The sequence below is a fragment of the Anticarsia gemmatalis genome, chromosome 13 (genome assembly GCF_050436995.1).
Source record: "Anticarsia gemmatalis isolate Benzon Research Colony breed Stoneville strain chromosome 13, ilAntGemm2 primary, whole genome shotgun sequence".
NCBI classification, from domain to species: Eukaryota; Metazoa; Arthropoda; class Insecta; order Lepidoptera; family Erebidae; genus Anticarsia; species Anticarsia gemmatalis.
This window is the reverse complement of record NC_134757.1, coordinates 267953-294272: the sequence shown is the minus strand read 5'-3', so window position 1 is coordinate 294272 and position 26320 is coordinate 267953. Positions and strand designations below refer to the sequence as shown.

At 35.7% G+C, this 26320-nt stretch overlaps 1 protein-coding gene across 2 annotated transcripts in view; it reads right to left on the bottom strand.

Annotated features, from left to right (window-relative positions):
• Positions 1 to 26320, bottom strand: part of LOC142977988 (uncharacterized) — a 47995-nt gene that overhangs the window by 14599 nt on the left and 7076 nt on the right. The window contains exon 1 of one of the 2 annotated variants that reach the window (XM_076122178.1): positions 24548 to 24787. The exons of the other annotated variant lie outside the window; for it this stretch is intronic. The gene's annotated coding sequence lies outside the window, so the exon portion shown is untranslated. Of the gene's footprint in view, positions 1 to 24547; positions 24788 to 26320 lie in introns of those variants that run through there. 2 annotated transcript variants of the gene reach the window in all.

Genomic DNA, 26320 nt, shown 5'->3' with positions numbered 1-26320 from the left:
ACAAATTAAGGTTTAGTTTTAAGTTAAGTTAACAGCTTACCGCCTGTCTAGTAAACAAAAACATTCATTTGAAAAAAAAAGTTAACAAACTCTACAAAATTTCTCCAAAACCACATATTTAAAATTAACCGTACACTGTAATAGGTTGGTCTGCACACCTGCGCCCCCTAGCGTTGAGAACATTGAAATAAATGGAAGCCATCAGTGAAATGGCCGGCGCCTCGCGCTGATCACACTAATAGCTCTTAACTTTGTATCATCAGTGGTGCTGGCTCACGAGGGAAAATGTCTGTTAGCGAATAGACTCTAGAAAGATGAGAAAGGGAAAAGTGTTTCATTGTTTTTTAAAGTATTTAAATATAAAGCTAAAAATCTACTTGAGTTGAGTAGGTATACTAAAAGGTAATATTTACTCAATATATTACCAATGTATTTTTTAGAGCGTTTATACTTAAACTAATCAGGCAATTATCAATAGGAAAACTGGTTAATTAGGATAAAGAATGAAAAACATTTTGCTAAAAATCAAATATCCAAAGGTGGAATGAATATCGTAAAAACATGTATAACAGTAACATAAGAAACTGAAATACGTCACTACAATAAAACCTAATTATACGTCTTCAACAATATCTATACTAATACTAATATTATAAAGCTGAATAGTTTGTTTGTTTGTTTGTTTGTTTGAACGCGCTAATCTCGGGAACTACTGGTCCGATTTGAAAAATTCTTTCAGTGTTAGATAGCCCATTTATCGAGGAAGGCTATAGGCTATATATCATCACGCTACGGCCAATAGGAGCAGAGTAACAGTGAAAAATGTTACAAAAACGGGGAAAATTATGATTATCTTAAGTGACGCAAGCGAAGTTGCGCGGGTCAGCTAGTTATAATATAAATCGTAACTCCAAATTAAACAGTTTCAGTGAACACATAAATCCCAATATAACAAATATCCAACATATCCCAGCAACATAAATATGGTAAACACGAAGTTAAACTTGATATAAAATCACGCGAACAACTCAAGTGCGCGAAGTTTTAACGAACGCTGAAACTTTACACTGCAATCATTTCAACTATGTCTGCCAACATTTCAACACCGTGTAACCAGTTCACATGTAACCTGAATATAAACCATTTATTTTTGTTACACATAAAGAAACATCACAAATACAGAACTTAATAACAAGTCAGTACATTTATGTGCAACAAAGGGCTACAGATCAGTATACGCTGTGCTAGGCACAGCACTGATTTTCATATAAGTGTTGTTTTGGAGTCATGCTAGCCTTTAATTTTTTGTATTTTTTTAAAATGGTTTTTGTGTCTGGGCCTGAAACCCATTATTATTACAAGATGTCTAGCTCACCTCCTAACATGTCAGATTTAAACCCCTAAAATGTGACAAGCTTCCCAAGCCCTTAACGAGGATTCTGCCAGCAATGCAATGCTTTTTTCAAGATCAGGAGTTGAGCCTGCTAATATTTCTTGATTTAAATCAAGGTAGGCTTTCATAATGATCTGAGAGAAGCAGTCTGGAATTGTACTGTTCCATCAGTATATAAGTAGATAGATAGGTTTTATTATTAGAGTCAGCTTTTTCTTGTTTTCACAAATATCTATATACCGTTTCAACATCTGAAACGATGGGTATATTGACCCACTTTCTTACAAAACTCTTTGTTCTTTAGCCTTGTCATGTAACTGATTCAGAAAATAAATCATTCCATATTTCAGACATGATGTAACGCCGGTTGTCTCAACTGAAATTATGTGCCCATTTATATAAACGATTCGTATAATTCGCTTTCAGAATGAACTCACGATATATCTCTTTTATACTTTCTTTCTTTCGTGTACGTTATATTTAGCTTAATATTATTTTACATTTCCCTAAGACTCTTGGCTTAATGTGTATCACTTTACGAAAAGCAATAATTTTGGACATTGATATTTGACACCAAAATACAGAAGATTACAGGTTTCTTGTTCTAAGCGATACATCAAAGCTAATTAAATAAGAAATAATATTGCGTCTCCAACACGTATTCGACCAGCATGGTGGACTCAAGGACTCACCCCATCCTCGCTGGAGAGGAGACCCATGTCCAGCAGTGGGACATTAATGAGTTAAAAAAAACCATCTCGCAATGAAGCAATAGTGATGTAAAGGACTAACATGGCGCTAAGGTCATTAAAAGCCATATTTTCCCTAATTCCTTACGTCACTAATTGTTTATCATCTGGTGAATGCTGCCAGCTTTATCCACTTATACTAATATTATAAATGCGAAAATAACTCTGTCTGTCTGTTATTCAATCACGCCTTTACTACTAACCAATTTGCATGAAATTTAGTATGGAGATATTTTTATACCCGAGAAAGGACATAGGCTACTTTTACCCCAGGAAAATGACGCATTCCCATGGAAAAATTTAGATGGCGGACGAAGTCGCGGGTAAAAACTAGTCATTTATATATCGTAAGTATCCTGAAACTCGGTCACAGTTACATAACACGGAGGATCTGAAGTCTTGACCTGATGCTAGCGCCGCTGTACGGCTGCCTCGAGGGAGCACGTGACGAGAATAACGTCCGACATTTACGATATAGCTTTATAAAAGCCTGAGAAATGGTCCATAGATGGACGGAGGTTGCATTGACACTTTTGAGCTGTTATGAAATATTGACGCTTTAAGAGAATACTCAGTTTAAGATTTATACCTAACTAGCTGACCCGCGCAACTTCGCTTGCGTCAAATAAATAAATGGGTAAAATTTTCCCCGTTTTTGTAACCTTTTTTACTGCTACACAGCTCCTATTGGTTGTAGCGTGATGATATATCCTCGATAAATAGGCTATCTAACACTGAAAGATTTTTTAAATCGGACCAGTAGTTCCTGAGATTAACGCGTTTAAACAAACAAACAAGCTCTCCATATTTTTAATATTAGTATAGATAAAATTTTGTTAAAACCGTTTGGAGATTAAAAAGAATGGCCAGGAGTTTCTTGCCAGCTCTTCTGATTAGTCCTACCTTCCGAAATGGCGGTAAATTCACTCTCTGTATCATTGACTATCATAAGTGTCAGCATTTGACATAAATTAATAAATGATTTAATTTTGATTTTGAAGGTACCTATGAGATAAACTGCCTTAAAACTGCGCCAAAGCGACATTATTGCTACACATAGGTTTTGGTTTTAAGGTCTATATCCTCAGAAAACGGTTTCTGAGTATTATTTTATCTAAAATTATCTGCAACTGAACTATGTAAATTGGATTTATAGATCCTTGGAAGAATCAAGAAGCAGAAAACGTCTGCAAATATTGGTCAACATTATTAGTCATTTAAAGTTTAACTTATTTAACTTCCTTTAACTAGTTAAACGTAAGACTCTTCCAAGTTCTACGGAACTTTACAGAGAAAATCTTAATAAAGACAAGAAAAACACAGTTTGTCCTAGATCCCTGCGCTAGGTAGACGGTATTTTCCCGGCAGTTTCTTACCATTAATCTTCCTTTGTGATACTTGAGACAGCTCGCTTTACATAAGCTGGATAGTTTATAATATTTCTTTAGAACGTGACTCTCTTAATAATGTCTGTTTTATAAGTAACGACTTTATCACGTGTTAAAATAATAGCTGAGAAATTTACCTTTTTTTCTATATTTCGAAGAATATATTTTTAATGTCGACTGCCTTCTACTCGCAACTTCGTTAGTTTGAAAATATTTCTCGGGGTAAAAACGTTAACGTGAAAGTCTAACAAACATACATACATCCATCGTCACAAACTTTTGCGTATACATACATATATGTATAATACTTTACTAACTCCTGCCCGCGACTTAGTCCGCATGAAAAAATATTTCTGGATTAAAGGATATTCAATCTGGTTCACGAAAATTCGTTCAATTGTTTTGACTGAAAGACTAACAAACAAACAATCACACATACATACATCTATTCTCACAAACTTTCGCATTAATACCAGGCTGGTTATAAGCATAGTATGACTAGTGCCTGATTTTGCTAACGACCCTTAAGTATACGAGCCCTTAGCATATTTAGTCGTTAGGGGAAGATTGTGTCAACAATATTGAAGCGTTGTTTAATAGCTAAGTAACCGCTTGCTTGTAGTTAATTTAAGTTGAGGGACGCTACTTTAGTAATCATATGACTATGACACTATATGGGGGAATAACAGAAACTAGTGGTTCGAATGGAAAATATTTTTTTTTGTGTTGAACAGTCCATTTTTTAAAAGTATATGCACAAAATTACCAAACCTGTGTTTGATCCTGCATCAATAGCAGTATACTTATAATAGGCAGACAGATATAATTTCGCACATATAATCTAAGTATTAGGTCGGGGAAAGACTCTTTTCGCATTATAGTATGTATGAACTTGTAATAAAATCTTTTCTCTATACAAGAAAGCTCGATATTTGGTACCTCACGAGCTCACTGAAAGAAACCTAATGAACCGTGTACTCATTTGTAATTCTTGAAGCCAAATAGATTTTATTACAAGTTCATACATGCTACAATGCGAAAAGACTTTTTCCCCGACCTAATATTCATAAAATACGAATGACGAAATAACCTCGAATCCGTAGGACCTCAAATTCCTTTATTTCTAAAATTAACGTCCGTGGCATTTGACCTTTGACCCCGTGAAGGGACACGTGGGAGAGTGTCAGGTGTCGTGTCGAGTGTCGACACGCGATGTCTTGCAAACACCGTGTAGTTATCCATACTAATATTATAAATGCGAAAGTAACTCTGTCTGTCTGTCTGTCTGTCTGTCTGTCTGTCTGCTACTCAATCACGTCTAAACTACTGAACCAATTTGCATTAAATTTGGTATGGAGATATTTTGATATCCGAGAAAGGACATAGGCTACTTTTTACCCCGGGAAAATGACGCGTTTCCCGGGAAAATTCTGAAAATTCAATGAAGTCGCGAAAAATCAATATTATAATGACATTGAATAAACAAAATTTCGTTGCCATGGCAACTGTTTTAACGGATAGGCGGATATGCCTTAGCGCGACTTCGTTATACTAGAGATATAAATAATTTTGAGAATATTTTTCGTGACAGTAAAAAGTGTTACAAAAACATGGAAAATTCTGACCCATTCTCTCTTATGTGACGCAAGCGAAGTTGCGCGGGTCAGCTAGTGGGCTATAAATACTTATGTGCTCTTTGGGAGTTCGCTGAGTCCTGGCTTATGGCGGGAGTATGGTATATGAAGACTGAAGACAGTTCTTCAGTGATGTTCATTTATGTACCTACGATTGTATTTCTATCGATATTGTGTGGGAATTAACACGCAGACGCACTGTACCTTAGATTGTTGGACGTTTCGGCTCAGATTATATTATCCGGATTCGCAAGCTGACACGTTTGCGTTAATAAGCGCATCATATTGGATAGTAATACAACGTTTCTTTTTCTTTAATTATCAATCTTCTTCTTCTTATCATCAACCTAGTGTCAAAGTTGTTCAAGCCGCCCAAAGGCCTTTGACGAGGCATAACGACTGTTATGTTATTTGATAACAACCGGTACCGGATTTTTACGTGCCTTCCGAAGCACGTAGTTACCAATAGAAAATACAGTTTAGAAGCGTGATAGGAACGTTCCCGATGGACAGCGATATTGTGCATATTTTTTTGTATAGTTAAGCATAGTTCAAATATCTTTCATCTTCATCAATTGTAAATATTCATATACTACTATTATCAATCTGGAACCCAGATCCAAAAGAAATGCTAAGATCACGTCTACGACTTACCGGAGCCGAGTAATCACCATAAAAGTAAGAGAAAGGGCCAGTCTAGTGTGTATATAACCACAGAAAGGTCCTGTTAAGCCAATCTACGTGTAGATGTAGGTACGAGAGTACTAATCTGTCTGGCCAGTAATTAAGGCAATATTCCCTCTCTCCCTCACGGCTGATTGCAGCGAGGGTGCACTCAGGATACTTGTGTTGGCTGCCGACTGATGGAGGGGAACCGACCGTTTTGTAGCTTTTGATTTCTGTTTACTTGTTGTTTGGAAATGGATTAAGTTTTAAATCGTTTAAAATAATCAAAAACAACTTATTAAGTATGTAAAAGTCCTGAATGCCCGATTTTCGCTGGTAAACTTGTAGCACACAGTACTTGTTTGTAAAATATACTAAACGTTGTAGTAAGTAGTTAATTTTTGGTGTTGGGTCTGCCTCAGGAGTGAAAAGAAAGAAAAAATGTTGAGGAAAAGAAGGAGATAATTAGTGTTGTAGTAAGATGAAAAACAATACCAACATTGAGCAAAGTATTCTATTTGCATTCTGTATGCAGTCAAGTTGTCCATGGGTCCAAAATTTACTCAACCACAATTCGGACTTAATTAAGGAATAGTTTCGTGTACACAAGTGTTAGTAGTTAACCTAGCAGTAGTTTAAAATTCTGCAGTAGCAGTTTAACTTCAAATAACGAGACTGCACCTCCCTACTACAAATCACGTGCAAATTCAAAATCCTTCAATTACTTGTCCAACATCGATGCAGCTATATTTCATCTATCGATATGATATCAAGCCATAATATGATGTACACAATAGAAGGGCGATTCCAGACAGGTGGGAGGAGGGGTGGGGGGTGCGAGGAAGGGGGGAGAAGGGAATAAATTGGATTTAGGTGCGTAATTGTCGCCAGTACTGAGGTGGAGCGGCTTTGCACGATCAGGAGAGAACGGTTTTGATTTATGAAGAATATTTCTGTGGAATATGGAAAACTATGGTGATCCTTTCTTTGTAGCATTAGCATAGGTCTTTCGCAAGATGTGGATTTTTTAAAACTATTTATTCCTTGTGTATCGTAGGTTTTCAAAATGCTCTTTAATGGTTGATTGCGAGGAATGCTTTTATGCATAAATTCCCACATAAATCACTTCTTAGAAATCACAAGAAAAAATTTAAAAATATCTCAAAATTCATAATATAGGACGACCGGGAAGCTCCAAAATACGATTTTCTTTGTAAATAACAGTAGGCAGGACGAGGAAAATATCACCTACCCTTATCCAAAACGGAAATAAATCCACACTGGCATCGTAAATTGCAAAAAAATATTTTTAGTGGTCATCTTACTGAAAACCACCGATGCCTTTCAGACCAGATATCCCCACTGTCCCCCTATTAGTATGTATTAGCACGTCTACATCGAAGAGTCAACTCAGCGCTGTTGGAACTGTTCATTGCTGATACAGTGCGCTGGAATTGCGACATGTGACCGGAATTCATTACTGATTTACTTGAGATAGCAGTTTTGAAGAGTTTTGTGGTAAATAGAAATCATGCTACGTAACCCAATTTCGAGATAGATTGAGAACATTCTGTTTTTTTAAAGACATCTCCCGCACTAAGAATTGCTCCTGTGTCGCGGGGACTTTTACAAACATACAATCAATGGACACAAAGTACAACCAGACTCGAAACAATTATTTTTGGAACGCACAAATAATTGTTCCGTATAGAAATCGAACCCATGATCACCCGATGCAATGGTAGCAGCGTGGCGACCGAAACCACTGCGCCACGGAGGCAGTAATTTTATATTAATAAGTTTTTGCCCAAATTGGGAATCTTCGTACTCGAGAAGAAAGAAAATTCTTTAGTCTACTGAACATCTACCATGATTAGACCATCAGAACAGCTATTCTATTGATCATAATGACACGATGAGCTCTCAACAACTTTGACAATAATTCACCACTACCCACGAGTAAGAAAAAGAAGAAAATCAGCAGATAAACATAATATATCACATACTAACACAGATTCCACGACAAAACTACTAACAAAAGAAGAAAACCGCATAATGTATATCTTCAATAGTGATAGAACAGCAAAACTTACAAGGCGAACTTTGATCCTTGCATTATTAGATAGCCGTAAACCAAGGTAGACCTACTGTCAGTATGTGGGTAGATATAGAAACCCACAGTTTGAGTGACAGCGGTGTTCGTAATTGACAGTTACGACGGTATAGTCGCGGGCGTGAGAGAAATAACTTATATTGCTCTTTCTGTGAAAGTGATATCTTTTGCCCTACTTATTTACTTATTGATACGCTCTTTGTAAGTTTCTTTATTTAGAAATGGCAAAATTGCTCGCGATCTCAAAGGTTTTCTTGGGTCAGGATCTTTCTGTGGCATTAAATTGACTAGACACTTAATTGGTAACAAAGGCAGGAAGTAGAAGATCACGAATTTGCAGAAATCAATTTGTAGCTATACCCAGCAGTGGTCGTCTACAAGCGGTGATGAATTTAAAATTAAAGCACTTGTGAAATTACGCGAAATTATTTGCAAGTTTGACTAGATATATAGTATTATATATCTAATAGCAAAATTAAAACCTGACCAAAAGCTTCACAGTTACCCATTTCTTTTTTGTAAAAATTGCTTCATTTCCCGCAAATTCCCTACCTATCGGCTCAACGATGAGCACTCTTTCATTTACACGAACTAATCACTGCCAGTCTTTCACTGAAACAGTTCAGACACAAAAACACATTGTAATCAGTAGTCGTCGGTGGTCAGTCTGTAGAACAATGAGCCTTATTGTGTGGATCACAATAGTGGCTGGGAGGCTGGTGGACTGGACTGATGAGAGATAGTGTAGCGTTGTGGAGCTGTGATTACAGATACTGTATTGATGTGTTCGATTTGACGAGGAGCTTGTTTGATTGGTATACACGGAAATATGGAATATGCGTGTGTAGAAAATATTGATAGTTTTTCTTCAGAGGAAGATTAACTCTCTCATGAATCGCGTTTAGCTTTGGTTTTAAAGTGTAATGTATTGAAAAATTGTGGCCTTAGGCATTTGTTTCAGTATTACTCTAGTAATTAAGGAACATAATATAATTTAAATAAGTAGTAATAAACTAAACCAGGGACTATCATTAAAGACAGTATTATGTACGATGGGAATAATATTGCAAATGCATGCATTTGTCATTTTTAAAAGATCCTGTGCCACGACATGTCTAAGATTATTGGGGTGATAAGCTCTATTGCTAGTAGATATTTACTTCAGTTAACCTATAGCCGTGTTAAGTTATTTTAGGATAACAAACTCAACAACAACCTTTAAGAAAAGCTATTTATATCTACCCAAAAATACCTGACAAACTCTAGTCTAAAATTAAAACAACCACGGCTACGATCGATACAATTTCATAAAGACACACTATACGTACATACATACATACATGTAAATACACATGAATACTATCAGAAACTTGTCAATTAATGGTACAGATAAGCTATAGGGTGGATAGCTAACTACCAGTTACATAAGTGGCCCTGCAGCCGCCCCTCAGCGTCGTGTATCCGCCACCCTCGCCTCGGCTTACTCTGTCTTAACGTTGCCAAATGTGATTGTAGGTAATTAAGCCTGAGTGAGAGATGTGAGGATATGTACATTCATTGACGAGTTATATACGAAGTAGGGTTTTCAACATGGTTACTTAGCAGTCGAATAAATGCGATATATATTTTTTTACTATTTTCTCTTTCAATTATACTATTTACTTTCCATCGTGTGGGAGGAGACCCCTGCCCTGCCTAGCAGCGGGACAGTAATGGGTTAAAAAAAAACCTACATACTGGGTTATAAACCAAAAACGTGGTAGATTTTCTACCAAATTAGGATAGTTTAGGAAAATCTAAATTTAGGTTCATTCATAATGCTATTCGTTTCAGAGTTCAATTATTGTTTTTTTTTTGTTTTACATACTATGCTACAAGTAAATACTAAATATATTTATTTATTTAAAATTAAAAACCTATCCATTAACAATTCAATATCACGAAAAAAGAAAATAAATCATTTTCGGCTTCAACAGACATCGGAACACAAAGAATCCGTGCAATTTGTACGACAATCAAAAACTTATCCCATAGCAACACTCACAAAAGATACCCAGATAATCAGATTCAATCGTTACACCACAAAGCCTCCTAAGATGAACAGCCTCATTCTCAAACGGCCTGATAACGAGGGATCTCTCATTAATCACTATCTATACACGCGGTTAGATATAAGGATGTGAAAAATTATCGCCTCTAATGGCCGGAACGTTTTAGATGAGCGCCGGAAAGGATGGCGGGGATTATCGATCTGAAGGAAGCACTTTGTGATTAAGTTTCGGCCATGACTTTGCTTGTGTTTTTTGAAGGTTTTTCTGATGTATTTTGGTTTAACATTTAGAATGGATGGTTGATTATTTGTTGGTTATAGTGTGACTGTGTAGGTTTTGTAGATGTTTGTAAAAGACAGTTTAGAATTCCTACCAACACATGATACTTTATTTTTTTTGAGACACTGCAACAAAAGACAATAGTAAACAGATAAACATTTTCAGAAGATGCAGTCTCAACTACTGATTTTGCAGTCCAGATTGATTTTTATCGCTTACAGTTAAACTAACTATTACGGGAAACGATTAGTAAACCGAAACGTTTTAACTTGAATTTTGCTTTGTGGTATATTTATTAATTAAGACAGCAGTCTTAAGGACTAGTCTACAGCCATCACAGTTGTGAAACTTTTAACTTTTGACTCTATTACATCATCTTCACGTAAGCAACGACAGGAAAAAGTAGCACATTTGTCAAAAAACCAGCATAATATAATTAATATCAGTACAGTTCCATGGAACGAGTACGTAACTCGTTGCATAATTAAAAGAGCGCGGATTGTGAGCGCGGGGCCGGGGGATGAAGCTAGCTAGCTATGTATGTATGTATGTATGTATGTATGTGTGTATGTGTTGTGTTTATGTAAATATATTGTGTTTGAGATGTAACGCTTTAGTCTCGGAGATGTTGTTTGAATGTTCTTTTGTTGCAAGAAACGGAAAGCTTTTCTGCTGTCCGGAAATGAATGGAATGTTGCAGGAATTGTGAGTTCAGATTTAAAGATGTCTTTCTTTGTGCATAAATTACTTTGTTAATACATCTGTAACATGATTTAGTTTACTCAGTACTATTGTATGACTTAATTGCTTACTCAATTCTTCCAAAATGCGCTACGAAACTGGACTGGTATTAAATTGCTGGCTTTACAGTAGTAAAAAATTTGCTCACAGTAAACTTTTTTAAAGACTTTCTTTGAATAAAATAAAATCAAATGCGTGGGAATCCTACAGACCGACTCTATCATCATGAAAACCAGTCAAATATCGGAATTAAACACTCCTAACTACCACTTTTTTCCAACTTAGCTAGATGAATTAATAAAATTGCCGTCTCTGTAGCCGACTGTGCTAGTAAACTGTAAAATAATACCATTAAATACCTCCTCGTGTCCTCATCTGAAGACATAAAGTGTGAAGTTTACGACAACAGACCGTGGTTCCACCAGGGATGTGCGGTGCGGAGGAAAACTTTACTAAAACATAATGTTACGACAGTCTAGTTAAGTATTCTATTCTTTCCCTATGTAGGTACCAGGGTTTGAAATTTATAAGTACCATGCATTAAAATATTTGAGGGAAGGCATTCTTAAAGGGTTTCGCGATCAAAGTGCCCGTGATTTTGAATAGGGGAAGTTAAGTTTCAAACTTCACCACGTAACAGGGAGGAAAAGGGTGGAAAAGAAGGGTGGGACAGTAAAAAGCTACTTAAATATTACGTGATTAGCAGTACCAAAGCAAAACTCACTTCTTACGACAACTCTCGCACTAAGATTAGCTCTTGTGTCGCGGCGACTTTTACTAACATACTAACAACAGACACAAAGTACAACCAGACCCGAAAAAGAACTTGTTGTGGATCGCATAAATAATTGTACCGTGTGGGAATTGAACTCAAGACCTCCCGACGCAACGGAAGCGGCGTGGCGACCTTAACACTTCTCGTACATTTCTGATAGAAACACAGCCTTAGACAGAGCTGAGAAGGCTGTATTACGATGATCTGTGCGTGACTTAAGGCGGTCATATCTCGTGGACCAGCGCCTTGCCTGCTCGAGGGTAAACACATAACCGTCAGGTTATTAAGATATATGTTTATACCACGTTTAACGGGATAATGGCATTGTTGGAGGGAGAATATTTGTATGAAGGAGGTTCTACAGAGTCATAGAAATACATAGCGGCATTTTAGAGTCGCGAGGAAATGTTAAAGGCTTGAACTTTAGCAATTAAAAGGTTGAAACAAAAGAGACTTAGAAGACGCGGATATACTCGTTATGTTTGAAACACTCTCCAAACCCACTTATGGAAATGTCACATAGCTCAAGTAACTTCTGGGGTGCAATATAAAACGTATAGTCAATTAATTCTATAAAACTGCTGGAGTAAATAAATGATTACCTAACCCAAATATACACTTGGATTACAGTAGAAGGAAGTAGTTTATTTATCGCCATCTCCCTGCAATCATCTATATATACCTCCATATTGGTGACCCCTGACATCGAAAACGCAACCTTCAGGCTTCAGCAACGTGGCATCAATGCACGTGCACATGGCCAGCGAACCCGAAATAGCGCATGTGCAGCGTGGCAACAGCCAGCAGGTACCATCATGAACACAGTGACACACACATGACAAGCTCGACAACTGAAGACACGACCTTCCGAAGCAGTACAATGTGGCAACGAAGAACACGCGCATGGTTAGCGACGACGAAAATCGCAACATGTGACACGTGGCAGCCAGCTTGCCGGAATATGGAATCGTCGAGAGCAAGGACGAAGATCAGCACGGCGACACGGGCAGAGTTCTCCGCAATATCCTCGTATATACGAGGATATTGCGGAGAACGCGAGAGGCGTACGACACTACGCAGCATGCTCCGAAGACGGTAGACGACGAGGGACCGGCGGTGGCACTCTATGGAACAGTGCACGCGTCGAAGCCACTCATCACACTTGGAAGCGAGGACGGATACCGCTCAGTGTTGGATGGTGCACCTTGTCTTACCTCAGTACGGCCCAATTAAATGAAAATTGTGGAAAAGGATCGCGGAAAATGGTCGCAGAAAAAGATCGTGAAATTTTTGGCTTGTTTTCTTGTTTAATATAAATATATTATTTGTTTTTGAAATAATTTAGCTCATGTGTTAACAATTTGTTCTTGCTATGGTGTTTTATAATAATGAAGTCATTGATTATAAATTATCATTACTTGGAATGTTACTAGAGCTCATATAGCGTTCATGGTATCAAGTGTCAGAATTGATATTCTTAGTCAGAACGCAGAGTAAGCGAAATAAGTACACTATGGTTTTGTTGTTCGTTATTTCTTGATTTGTTTAATGTTTATTGTTCTTATACCAATATGTATTATCAATGTCAAAATTTTTTAAATAAAATTTTGTTTTGTACAGGGGTAGTATTGTAGCGACACTGCTGACGCTACATTGTGTAGTCAGGCGCACGCCTGCAATAGTCCGGCGCGGCACTCGTCTCCGCGCACTCATTTAGTTAGGACATATATTTAGTATTTAATATGTAGTAATATATTGTTTATCCTGGTACCAGTAAATATACATCCTGTATAATGAAGTACGTTATTTATCGCCACCACCCTTAAGCACTAACCTCCACATTATACATACCTACATTATATACATAATATCACGCCTGCAATATCGTAGGCACAAATAAATTAAATACACCCAATTTCGATACTTACAATGTTAGTCCCATGTAATAACTTTTGAAGTGTCTTTTGCCATGTTTTGAAATGTTCAATTTAAATTCGAATAACTCGTAAAAATAGAAACAAAAGAACAATTTTCTCCCACAACACAACTGCCTACAAGGAATAAAACAAAAGCAAAGAAAATCTAAATTGCTTCGTTTGAGCCAGTGGTCCGTGCCCAGACTCCGGGCGAAAGTAGGGCATCGTTACAGAGTAGCAGAGCAATGCAGCCTGGATACAGGCGAGCGCAGCTGCAGACTAACAGCTGTTACGTACTGAACTAATTAGCTGCTATTATCGTTATACTGTGGCCTTCCTGATGTCAAATGTTTTGGAGCGTATTTGATGGCTCGTGGATAGTTTCTGTATTTCAACTGCACTGTATTGTAGTACATTTATGTATTTATCCAGTTCTCAGTAGAGGTTTTGAGTTACATAAACTTGGTTTTGGTAGGTTACAAGTTTCATGGAATAAGAGGTTACTTAATATTGGGCAATATTGCCTGGCTCGGAAACGATTTCGTCTCAAACTTAACTAAACCAGGGTCCAATATCCTGAACTAAGCTCTCAAACTGTCAGTATAAGAAAGAATTAATAAACAAATATAGCCCATTACTGTCCCACTGCTGGGCAATGATCTCCTCCCGTAATGAGGAGAGGGTTCAGCCTTAAGTTCACCACGCTGGCCAACTGCGGGTAGGGTAAGGTAGCGGTAGTAAATTTTATTATTATGTACATATGGGCATTCTTTCTATTTACTAAACACAATTGCACTTCAGTCATCGATGCAGTTACTGTACCAATGACTATTCAATGTTGCCAAGTGCAAAACAATTACACTACTAGGCCTCGGCTCCCAATTGACGGACGAACTGGTCCACTTAACTGCATAAAAGACCTACGACTGAGCCTTGACACTATTTATATTAGTATTACTATTAGTATAATGTGTTGTTTCTATGTGGTCTATTGGCAGAGGACTCTAGGGCGTGGGTAAGACCTTTGACTTTGACCTAATATAATGAGTTAAATTACTGTAGAGTATTTTGATAAAGAATTATGATTTTGATCCAGTTCTGACTGCTTCCGTGGCGCAGTAGTTCAGGTCACCACGCTGTTATCATTGCGACGGAAAGTCGTGGGTTAGATTCCCACCCGGAACAATTATTTATATATCCACAAATAACTGTTTTGGACTGGTTGTACTTTGTCCGTTATTTGTATGTTTGTAAATGTCCCCGCGACACAAGAGCAATTCTTAGTGCAGGAGTTGTAAATAAAAAAAGTTCTCCAATCAAACAGTAGATTTTAATTAGCATTAAGCGCCTTCCTTTCTCTGGAATATGTTTATATCTCTGTGAGCCTTAATTTATTTGACATAGAGTTAAATGTTTTTTGGTCTATGCCTACTAATATGGGGGAAAAAGGCATGATTTTATGTATGTGTAAAATGTATACGCTGTATAGAGTAAGTTTATTATAAGCGCATACAGTCTGTTGCACTGGACTGCAAACTATTTCAATTGTCAGTTAGACCCAATAGAGTATCTAGGTCGTAATTCATCTAACAGATACCGGCCGGTGACTGAATTGTTATCAATGTCACTAGGCGAAACGTAAACAAAACAAACGGCTAGAAGGATAAGGGCGAAGTCCATGGGATTAAAAGACTACCGTGATGCTAATGTAGCATTAAGAAATAGATAGGAAAGTAGGGAATAAATATGTGAGGAAGCGGTAGGAAATGTTAAAGGATAACGGTCCTTAATATTATGTTCAAATATTATAATAAAAAAACCTAGTCACTAATAATAACAATTATTAAAAATGCAAAAGGTATTTGTGTTTTTCCCCGAAAAAATGCTAAACGAATTTGTGAAATAAATTACAGGGATGATACATCGTATCCTGTTGGACTATTTATTTAGGAAAATGGTGTAATTCAGGCCGGAAACTTGCAGCAAATAAATAGTGAACCGGTTTTGATATAATATTATTGTTTCTATGGAAAATAATCTAGGTAGGGAAGGATATCAGTTTCTTCTATTCTATTTAGTGTATCTAATTTGCATAGATAGGTATTGTCGTACTAGTATCCTGTCCGCACTCTTAATTTGATAGATATTAAGATCTATTCACATACCGTACCGTAAAGCAAAGATAGGCAACTTTGTTACCATTTTAACTCGTCATAGAGTTTCTTTGATATTACATCTCACACTCTGTAAAGCAATTTAATAGTAGCTTAGACTACTCCGGCAATTTTTATTATTGGTTCTACTCTTTTCTGAAGTTTTAGCATGTTTAGAATAGTATGTATATTCAGAGTGGACATTTCAGGTATAGTTGTGCAAATCGCGACCCTACCAAATAATAAATACCCACATTAAGTGTGATTGTCTGCGATTGCGTTCACGCAATGTCAATTCATTTTATATGAGGTCCGGGGTCCTTGTCGTATCCTGGTCATTGCCAAAGGTTCCATCGATTACGTAACGCGTAATTATCAGACCAGAAAATCACCTATTTAATTTGTAATATTATTATATCGCTTTTCACGTTCCAGTGCATGTAAACGGCCACTAAATAAGTCTAAACATCTCAACTGCAGCTCCCCACATCAGTTCGAATCATTCATTCAGCAGTTGCACCTCGGATCGGCAACACAGTTCACAAATACATCATCACAATGAGTGACACCCAGCCAAGAGACGAGGTCATCATCACACCTTCAAGCGGCGCCTCCCATGGTACTGTGGTGGTCCATATTGACCTGTACCTGGCTTTCCTGGTCGTGCTTTTGATGTTGACTGTAACCTATGTGATATATTATCATCGCTGCAGACCCAAGGCTCGCAAGTTTGTAAAGAACAACTGCCAAGGTGGAAATGTGGTGACGTATACTGCTTGATTGTGCTGTGTCTTTGCAAGGAAGTGAATTCAAGATGTAGAAAGGTTTGCTTTTTGTTTGTTAATAAATGTGAAATTGATTTAATTATTTGAATTATTTGGAGCTTCTAGTAGAGTGAATTTGAATTTACTGCCATATCTCATAAAGAAAGTAAATTTGTGTGTTTTGTTTTGGTATTACTAAATTATTTTTTCCTTTTTCTATTCTTATTTAAAGCAATTGAATTTTATTTTGTATTTTATTAAGCAACAATGCGAATTTATTATTATTACGATATTATTTTACATTTAAGATGTATTTAACTGTATGTTTGTTTTTGTTTATTATTAACTAATATAATAATGTAGATAAGAAATTGTATGCCAAAATAATTGATTCTTTCAATGAACTTCAGATGATATTTTATTTTTTCAATATACTGCGATTGTTAATTTAAGCATAATGTACAAAGATTATTCTAACATAGTTTGTAATATGTATGTATGTTAATAATATACGAGTATACTAATCTATTGAAGTTTAATTTGGTAAAGAATGAAGACTTCTACATAAAATAAAAAAATACTTCAATTTAGAAGCTTAGAAGATTCATAAGTTAGATTTGCTCAATATTCTATTACTAACGCTACTTTGTAATAAGTTAAAATTTTTTATGAATTAAGAAAATGTAACGAAATGTTTCTTGCACTTCCTGTGAAAATGCCAATTTATAAACCAAACCAATTATTCCAGAAATTAGGGAAAGATAAGAAATCCATAGTTTTTAGGAGGCGTTTGGCTTTGCATACTTTAAAGAAATTAAAAGAACTCTCAGGCATGTAAGGTTTCATCACGATTGTCTACTTCACAGTTACATCAAGTCACCATTATTTCTAACCAAACCATGAAAGATATAGGGTGTTCTAATTTGTTGCAATTGCATAGTTAATCAATACGCACATTTTCAAGGCTGTATCAATGACGAGGTTCAAGGCGGTTATCTCATTCACAGACGTCAGGATGCGTAGAAGAATTAACTACCAATATTAACCAATTGAGGTCACTGTGCGTTTTACTAGTGCATTTTGTAGACCACCTATCTGAATGCATACTTTGATTTAGTAACATTTTTTTCATAGTCAGATTAATTGGTTGTAGGTCTGATAGCCAGTCGCTCCATGTAAAATACTGGTATTCAGCTGCATCCGGTGAGACTGATGATGTCGATGATAAAATAAGGTTATTGGATAAATAACTTAAAGGTTTTCGATGAACAATCACAGAATATATACCAAAACTTCACAGGTATTCTGTTCAGTCCTAAAAGATGAAAAAATTGGGCCCTTTCGCAGACTATGTTTTTCCAGATTAGTAGAATTTAAAACGTGCGGTTCCTCGCCTTCCTCACAAAAAGCTAATTCTGTTCACATTGACGTGCATTATTTAAGAAACTATTCTCCCTGTCTTCACGTATCATCAGGGACAATTTTAAATTTTAATAGAACCACCCAATTTGTTCAATTTCGTTATTCATATAAAATAGGGAAGTCAGAACATCTATTGATTAATACTCGTTACATATTAATGAGCACCATAATCAAATTACAATTACATTAAACCCTGAATTCAATCAAGCACCTAATCCAAATGACGAAACAACCCCATTACAAGCAAAAACAAACCTTATCTGTATATTTTTAACGTTCAAATTTAAACAACAGTGTAAACCCATAGGAATCGCTATAGAGTTTAATTTCAAATATACAATACTAGTTGGACAAGCGGCTTTACTCGTGTTACACAAACTTCCCCTATTTCGATCCCTTTAGGGTTGTTTTTTAAGGCTGTTTTTGATTTCGGTTTTTCAATATTTCCGTGTTATATTTCATCGAAATTACTCCAGCTGTTTGTCCGTTACAGCATCCAAAGACACCTAAACACACTATAATACTACATTTGCTTGCGAATTCGTCTGTGTGGAAAAAAATATCTGCGTTTAAATTATCTAGCTATAAACTACGTGTTAGCCAAAATTAATCAAAAATCGTTCAGTAGTTTTACGTGACAGGGTCACAAAATGTCCATACATCTTAACAAACTTTAGCATTTTTATACTAAAGGAAGGGATGACGTCACATTACTTTAATAACTGTAAACTCTATGTCATGAATAATAAGGTTTAATTTGCAATAGAGGTAGGATTATGTCGGTTATGTTCGCGGGGGTAGTTTTAAAGTTGCTTACCGTTTGTTGGTCGATAGTGGGGGTGAATGACCTCACCCCTACGACTGTTATGCAACAGCGGGGTGGACTGTCAATACTGCCTAGTCTACGAGACAAGGTGACGACAGATTAGATAGAGTTTCATAGGATTTACGCGTATGCTCGAAACTTTCTTCGGTGAATTATTGTTTTGTACTTACACCTTGTATTGTGTTTCTTCGCTTTAGCCTTCCCTTGACAACATATTATTATCAGATAGTCTATAAGATGGGTCTATTCAGCTAGACTGTGTAAAGCGGACAATTAATTAAAATAATCATTCGATCTACAAATACAACGTACAGATTGTTGCATTTTATTTATATTTCACTCCTGTTTATTTTTAATAAAGTCTTCTAGTTACTGTACTGTAAAATTTGAATGCGTATGCCTTCTCGGCACAAACAAGATATCGAACGTCGTTGCTTCACTTCATCATCATGTTACAGCAGCTCTTCAATTTATTACAAGGAAACGCTCTAATGTGTCTTTACCCGGTTCAGAATAGCGATACAGCAAATGTTTCAATAAACGGTTCGATGCATTCAGTTGATTGGTTCCCGGAAATCACAGCCGATTCAATCACTAACTATATAGTGTTTGTTAATTATTCCACATTTACTTAGCTAGGGGTGGAAATAAGGGTTTGTTAAGAAGTTGTACTATTAATTAATTGATTTCAAAGAACTATTTTTTTTTGGTATAATGAGATGTGAATTTGAACAAATAAATATATGTATGTAAACTTTAGAGACGTTGATATAACATTAGGAACACTGACTGAAAAAAATTGGATGTCAAAAGTAGCCTTATCAAAAACAACCACTATATTACTAAAGCCTAAGTTGGAACAATACTATTAAAGACTTTTAAAACCTTGCAAAAATTATAGTATCGATGAAGAAAACACATTTCCCGAAAGTAATTTCGATGTCACGGCATTTGTACCTTGACAAAGATTGATTCGCAATGGTGCTTCCACTGCCAGACATAAGCCTGTCCATGCCATTTGTGTCTAAATCTTTCAGTACTTTAGTGTTCACTGAAACATAATACCAACTTAGGTATAACTTATCTAATTAAGCACATTCATAAAGCCCAAGTTATTTTCCAACTAAAATTTTATTAACGTTTTTAAACTCTCGCGACTAGTACACATAATATTATAATGCAACGGGTTTTTTAATCGCGTATAAGACCCGTTGCATTATAATATTATGTAAAATTTTATTCTAAAACAAAAGCAAGAAGCTCCTTTTAATCTAATGATCTTGGACATATGTATTACATTATTTATATAACAGCAACACTGACCTCGAGTGACCTCGTACAGTTCACTCACCATACTCACCATACACCATACGATCGCACCATGAACCGTATTACTGTTCCAAGTGATGTACACTTTTATAGCATGTTGTATTCGGGATAAGTTGTTTGTCTGTCTTTTATGCTTTTGTTTGTAAATTGCTGATAGTTATATGATAAGGTGTTGCACTTTTAAGAATTTGAAAGATTTATGTAGCAACGGTAGTTAGAATGTTTACGGGTTTTTATGCCATGCAAACTTTTGTGGTTAATTTTCAACTTATTTTTATTAATATTTAGGCCTTTACTCAGGACATTCCAAGAGACAGAGAATTAAAAATATTTTCATATCATCGGTAGCACAAGGAAAATTTTGTGAAGACACTTCATCGGATTTTCCTTATCGGAATTATTACCCGGGGTGGTTTGGGGGGGTGTAAATTTCATGTTCTGCGTAAATAACATCGAAACTTCGTATTATTTTTGCATGACTCTATAAATTTGCAAATTCACATTGTTGCCATTATCCAAAAATAATTCACTTCATTCAGCTACATAAAGAAGTATTCCTTGACACTAGTTCGATTAAGATAAACTACGAGCCTGAAAATTGACGCCTCGAAGCTTTTCCGCAGTTATCTAATAAATATCTAATATAATGCGGAATTCAATACAATCATATTGCAAACCGTATAGTAGCAAAGCAATAATAACACCGAATAAATAATAGTACACGTAACTGTTAGGTCAGCTGCCACTGTAAATTGGTTTTGTCGAGAGTACAATTTAGTTACAATAAACAATTTATGCTAGTTGCGACGATTTGATTTGACAAGTTAATGACTCTATCGAGAGTTCTTCAAGGGAAGCAAATTCCCTAACCTAACCTGACTAGTCTCTTATAATACGAAGAGATCATACAGTAGGACGGTAATGACAATTTTGTTTCATTCAATCCTAAAAGAAAACTACAAAGTAAAACGTTAACTAGTCAATCAATTAGCTTTTGCAAAATAAACATGTAGTATACATATGTGGGACTTCTACCGCTTTTTCGTATTAGTAAACGAATCGTACATTTCGAAATCCCTTGGTAATTAACGTAAAATAACTGCTCTACCAATCTCATTAATTTCTCCACCCCTATTAATTTCTTAAAAACACACATTGTCACCTCCCAGCTGGTATTCCTTATATAGACGTTTTCTAACAATAGGAATACGAGAATATCGCTGGTTACAATCTGTAACTAAATTTTAATATTGTCAAAAAAATGAGGTGTTGAATCTATTTAAAAAAAAAGTATTATAACATTAAGGCTCTCCTCCCGAAATAACCTTCGACGTCGGCCAACAAAAATTAATTCATCTCTAGCTGAGACCACTCAGCTATCCCTGCTTAAGGCTTTGATTCCTCGGTTAGAAAATAGCGCTTTTCCCATAGCAACAATTTGTATATAACAAAACAATAATAAATAGTTTTATAGTATATCTAAATTAGGAATCTATTCATGTAAACTTGACCTTTCCTCTTTATAGTAATTGATTTACGAACTGTGACTCATAAACATGATATTACAGCGTTATGGTCTGTAAGTATGTTTTCATGATTCATAGTTGGACTATTTTATGTGCTATTTCGACATACAATCGGCAGACAGGCTGAAAGCTGAGTATTGCCTATTCTCTTCCCACGCAAAAAGTTGATGATATAACGTTCCTCTTTCGTAAAATATTTGTGTAAGTATTTGAAATACAATAATAGCTTCGTCAGCGGAAAAATATAATGTTGTGAGAAAATATTTTGACGCCCGAATGTATTTAGGTACTCAGTTTTTAAAGTATCAAGGCCTGTATTTGTATAGCGTGAACTAAGACCAGTAATATGTATGCCATCAAAAACATTCTGTGAAAACCTCAAGTCTCGCCGTAAAAAGTTGTGAGATCGATATAATACCAAGTCGATTAATCTATTTAGTCTCTACTTAAAGGACCTTCTGTCTTAAGTTATTACGTATGTTATTATCATGCCAATTTAAAAAATATACCTTTAAAACAAATAGACCGACCTGGCCATCGCATGATTTAATTATTAGTATGTATCACACTACACAGCACGACGAGAAGTTAATGCTCCTGAAATGTTAATGGCGAATTTGTGTTTTCTTGCGATGACCAAGTCGATCTAATTGTTTTAAAGGTATTTTTTTTTAAATTGGCATGATAATAACATACGTAATAACTTAAGACAGAAGGTCCTTTAAGTAGAGACTAAATAGATTAATCGACTTGGTATTATATCGATCTCACAACTTTTTACGGCGAGACTTGAGGTTTTCACAGAATGTTTTTGATGGCATCTCACTTCTTTTTGTAGAGCGAACATAAGTCCAATTTGTATGGAAAGACGTTTTTTTTTTTCATAATTCAACATATTTCCTATGGGAATGTTGTTCAGTTTCATGGGCTAAACACCTTTATCCACCCTATACCCCCTCCCCCGTTATGTCTCATATAGTAGGTACCTATTTACACCTATTTATTTTATTTTCTACTGTAATAATAATTCATTAACTGCAAATGTAACCTTGTAATCTTATACATTTATATGGGATTACAAAGTTATTGTTGCAGTTGGTGTATTTAGAAAACTGGACCGAAATTAGAAAATATTAAATTTTTCCCATAATTAAGACACTAAATCCTATTTGTATTCTAAATTTTAAGCTTCTAAGTCTGCTAGAAGTACCTTAGACTTTTGATGATCGGTGAGTCAGTGAGTCAGTGAATCAGTGAGTGACAAAATTCAAAATTTTAACAAGTTGTCATTCCTAAACTACTGGTTCTAATTGACTGAAATTTTAAATACCGTGTTTATACAATGACTAATTAGTTGCTGAAAATCCAGGCTTCTTGTTTTATCCACAACGAAATTATAGGGGTGTCAAAAATAGCCCGAATTGCTTCGAGAAAAGGATGTTACGGCCGTGCCGCTTTTTTTTTGCTCGACTTGCGGGGGCACTTCCGTGCCCCCAGATTAGGTGATATTATAATAATTAAAATTTGTCTACCCGTCGTACTATGAGTATGTATAAATATAATTTAATAATGCGATTCATGATAATTTTATGCGATATTCTTATTGCATTTACTATCAATCAAATCAACCCTAAACAGAGTTATAGAAAGCCCATTATTAGTACAAAATTATACTTCATTTTATTTTTACCCCTCGTAAAGTCTGTATACATCGATAAACACCCCTAAGGCTGTATCTATTAATATAACGCCTTCAGGACATAAGTTATACTTCGTAAACGAGCTCCGGCAAAATAAATACAATATTTGTATCAATAGGGGTGGAAAACCCCTCGATTTCTTAATAATCAATGATGAAATGACTTCTTTGGTGGTCCGCATACCATAAACTACTTTGTCTTATAAAAAATATTTAATGATATTTTGGTAAAGATACCATCTTATATTAAAGTTGGTAATTTTATCCAACTGCTATTAAAAGTCATTTCAGTTAACATTGCGGACTCAAATAAACTGTTGTTGAAGTTTTCCTATTACATATAAATAAAAGAGCCTACTAACATCCTTCCTAAAAACTAACATGTTTTCTCAAGACTGAAGAAACATCGCATACCTATATATTTAACGGAGATTCAAAAGAAATAGCCTTACTTTTATATGATAGAGGTCGAAATCCTCCAGGATCCCCTAATTTCAATGATACAATCAACATTAATGAGGGTTGAAGGAATCCCACGTTGGGCGCCAATTCCAAGACGAATGTTCGTCCGCACTATTTGATTAAATTCATATATGTACGAGTTCATTGATACAATGGTCTTATATGGAAGCGGGTCACAAGGCCATTCACTGTCTCTTATTGTTCATACAAAACCTTTTCATGTTCTTTGTAGTAATGTTAACAAAAACCTAATAAATGGTGAACTAAATTATGTCCTATTTTCATGTCCGTGTTGCTTTATTAATGAGTTTTGTATTAGAATATCATTTTTCATGTCTGTTATGGCTGGTAAAATATTTTGTAGTATAATATGTTTTGTATATTTTCCGCGTAAAGATAGGAAGAGGTTAGTACGTGACCGAATACACAAGTACCTGTGTTTTTATATCATGTAACAAAATTCGGTTTCTAAAGTCATGTAACATTCCAAATAGGTATTTTTTAACAAGCTTAATTATTAAATAGAGTTTCAGGTCTATGTCATTTCCTCTCCGTATACAAACATACAAAAACAAGGCATACACATCCGTTTTTAAAAGTACCCCCTAAAAACATCCCCCTTGCAATTACAGGACAGATGTAAGTAAACCGCGTCACTTACCGGCTCCCCATGATTGCAGTCAGTGGTCCAAGTACTCCAAATAGAGGGGTAAACAGTAAACACAGCACTACTCTTTGTCCGGCCGCGGGAGGGTGAAGGAAGACACGCGCGTCTGGGACGCCGACGCGCGACGCACTGACTGCTGAAGCGTGGGTGGGCTGCCAGAGTGAAAATTTTCGGAGGCTTTTTTGTAGGCGGAAATTGAGGAAATATTTTATGTGTTAAAGAAAATCTTTAGCTTCATAAAATATTTTTATAAATAAAGTTTTCCTTGTTGGATAATTATGGTATGTAATATCATGCATATTTTTGAAAACATAATGAGATATTGGATTAACAACATTCCGCGGAAATAAAATTACTTTAGTTTAGATTGTTATGAAAATATTCAAAGGTAGTTAACACCAAAGTATTTAATCAGTTCACAAGCATTCCGGGAATGTATAAATACTACATTTTATTATGTAAACGCGTAATTTGCGTGGATAAAACAATTAATTGAACATAATGAAACGGCACCAAAAAGAAAAATCTGACTCTACAATAACTCAAGACAAATCCAGTTGAAACAAATTTCAAACTACCGCCAAAAATCACCACCTTACATTTCCCAATCTTACAATCTCCCATCTTCAAGGGTAACATCCCTCACCAACAACCCTGTAGTAGAGTGGCGAGGGTGCGTCGCGCAGCCACCGGTCAGAGGACGCTAAACTGACGCGACATCGTTACCTCCGTGATTGTCGCTTAGGCGACACGTGACGTCACCACAACGTTTGCATATCAAATTGCAGACAATTATATCGTAGGTCGGAACTATGTTGTTATTATAGTAAGTTGGAATTTTTAGCCTGTTTATTAATTTTCCTTCTTTCCATTTGCAAGTTATTTTTAAAAGGTTTACAGAATTATATTTAACACTTTAAAATTTCTGAAAAGACGGGTTATATGTATACGCACGAAAAGTACTAAATATAAATGTGATGTTACTATCATAAAATATCCTCCAATCTATGCTATCTAATTATCTACATATCCGCAAGTTTGTAATGATGTAAAGAAGTTTATTAAGCTTTGAAACAATAACTACTGATGGGTTCTTGATGTACTTTAGCACAAAGATTGATACATAAATCCTTTTGAAACAACAGTTAAATCATAAAGTAGTTAAAAATATATTTGGAAATGTTTCGGAAAATAGATTAATGATACATTCTTGGAGACAAAGCCGTAATGTAAAGACAAATGACAAGAATTATAGCCTATTTGGAACAATTCCAGAACGTAGCCAATTGTAGGGGTATTCTCGTTAGCAAGAGGGCCCGGTATTCGGACTCCGGTGGACGATTGGAGCTTTTAATTATAGCCCAACGATGCTAGGGGAAGGGCAGGGGCTTCCTAAAGCGATCGTTTTTACAATGGACTTCCGTTATACCTTATAAAATTAAGGTAGAATTGTCGTTTTGGTATGTAAAGAGAATTTTGGTTAATATTGTGAACGATGGAATTACTTTTATTTCGTTAGGTACATTTTTAACAGTCCAGAGTAACACAGTCTAGATTTTAAGCTTTTGCGGCTAAACCGTTGAGAAGATTTTTATGAAATTGAGCTAGATATAGTCGAAAACCTGTGTTACAAAGGCTACTTATATTCAGCAAAAAACATACTACGCGGGCGAAGCTTCAAACTTTTTTCATGAACTCTACGTAAACGGCGTCGCAGGAAAAAGCTAGTTTTATAAAATTCCTCGAAATTTAATAACCCAATTTCTA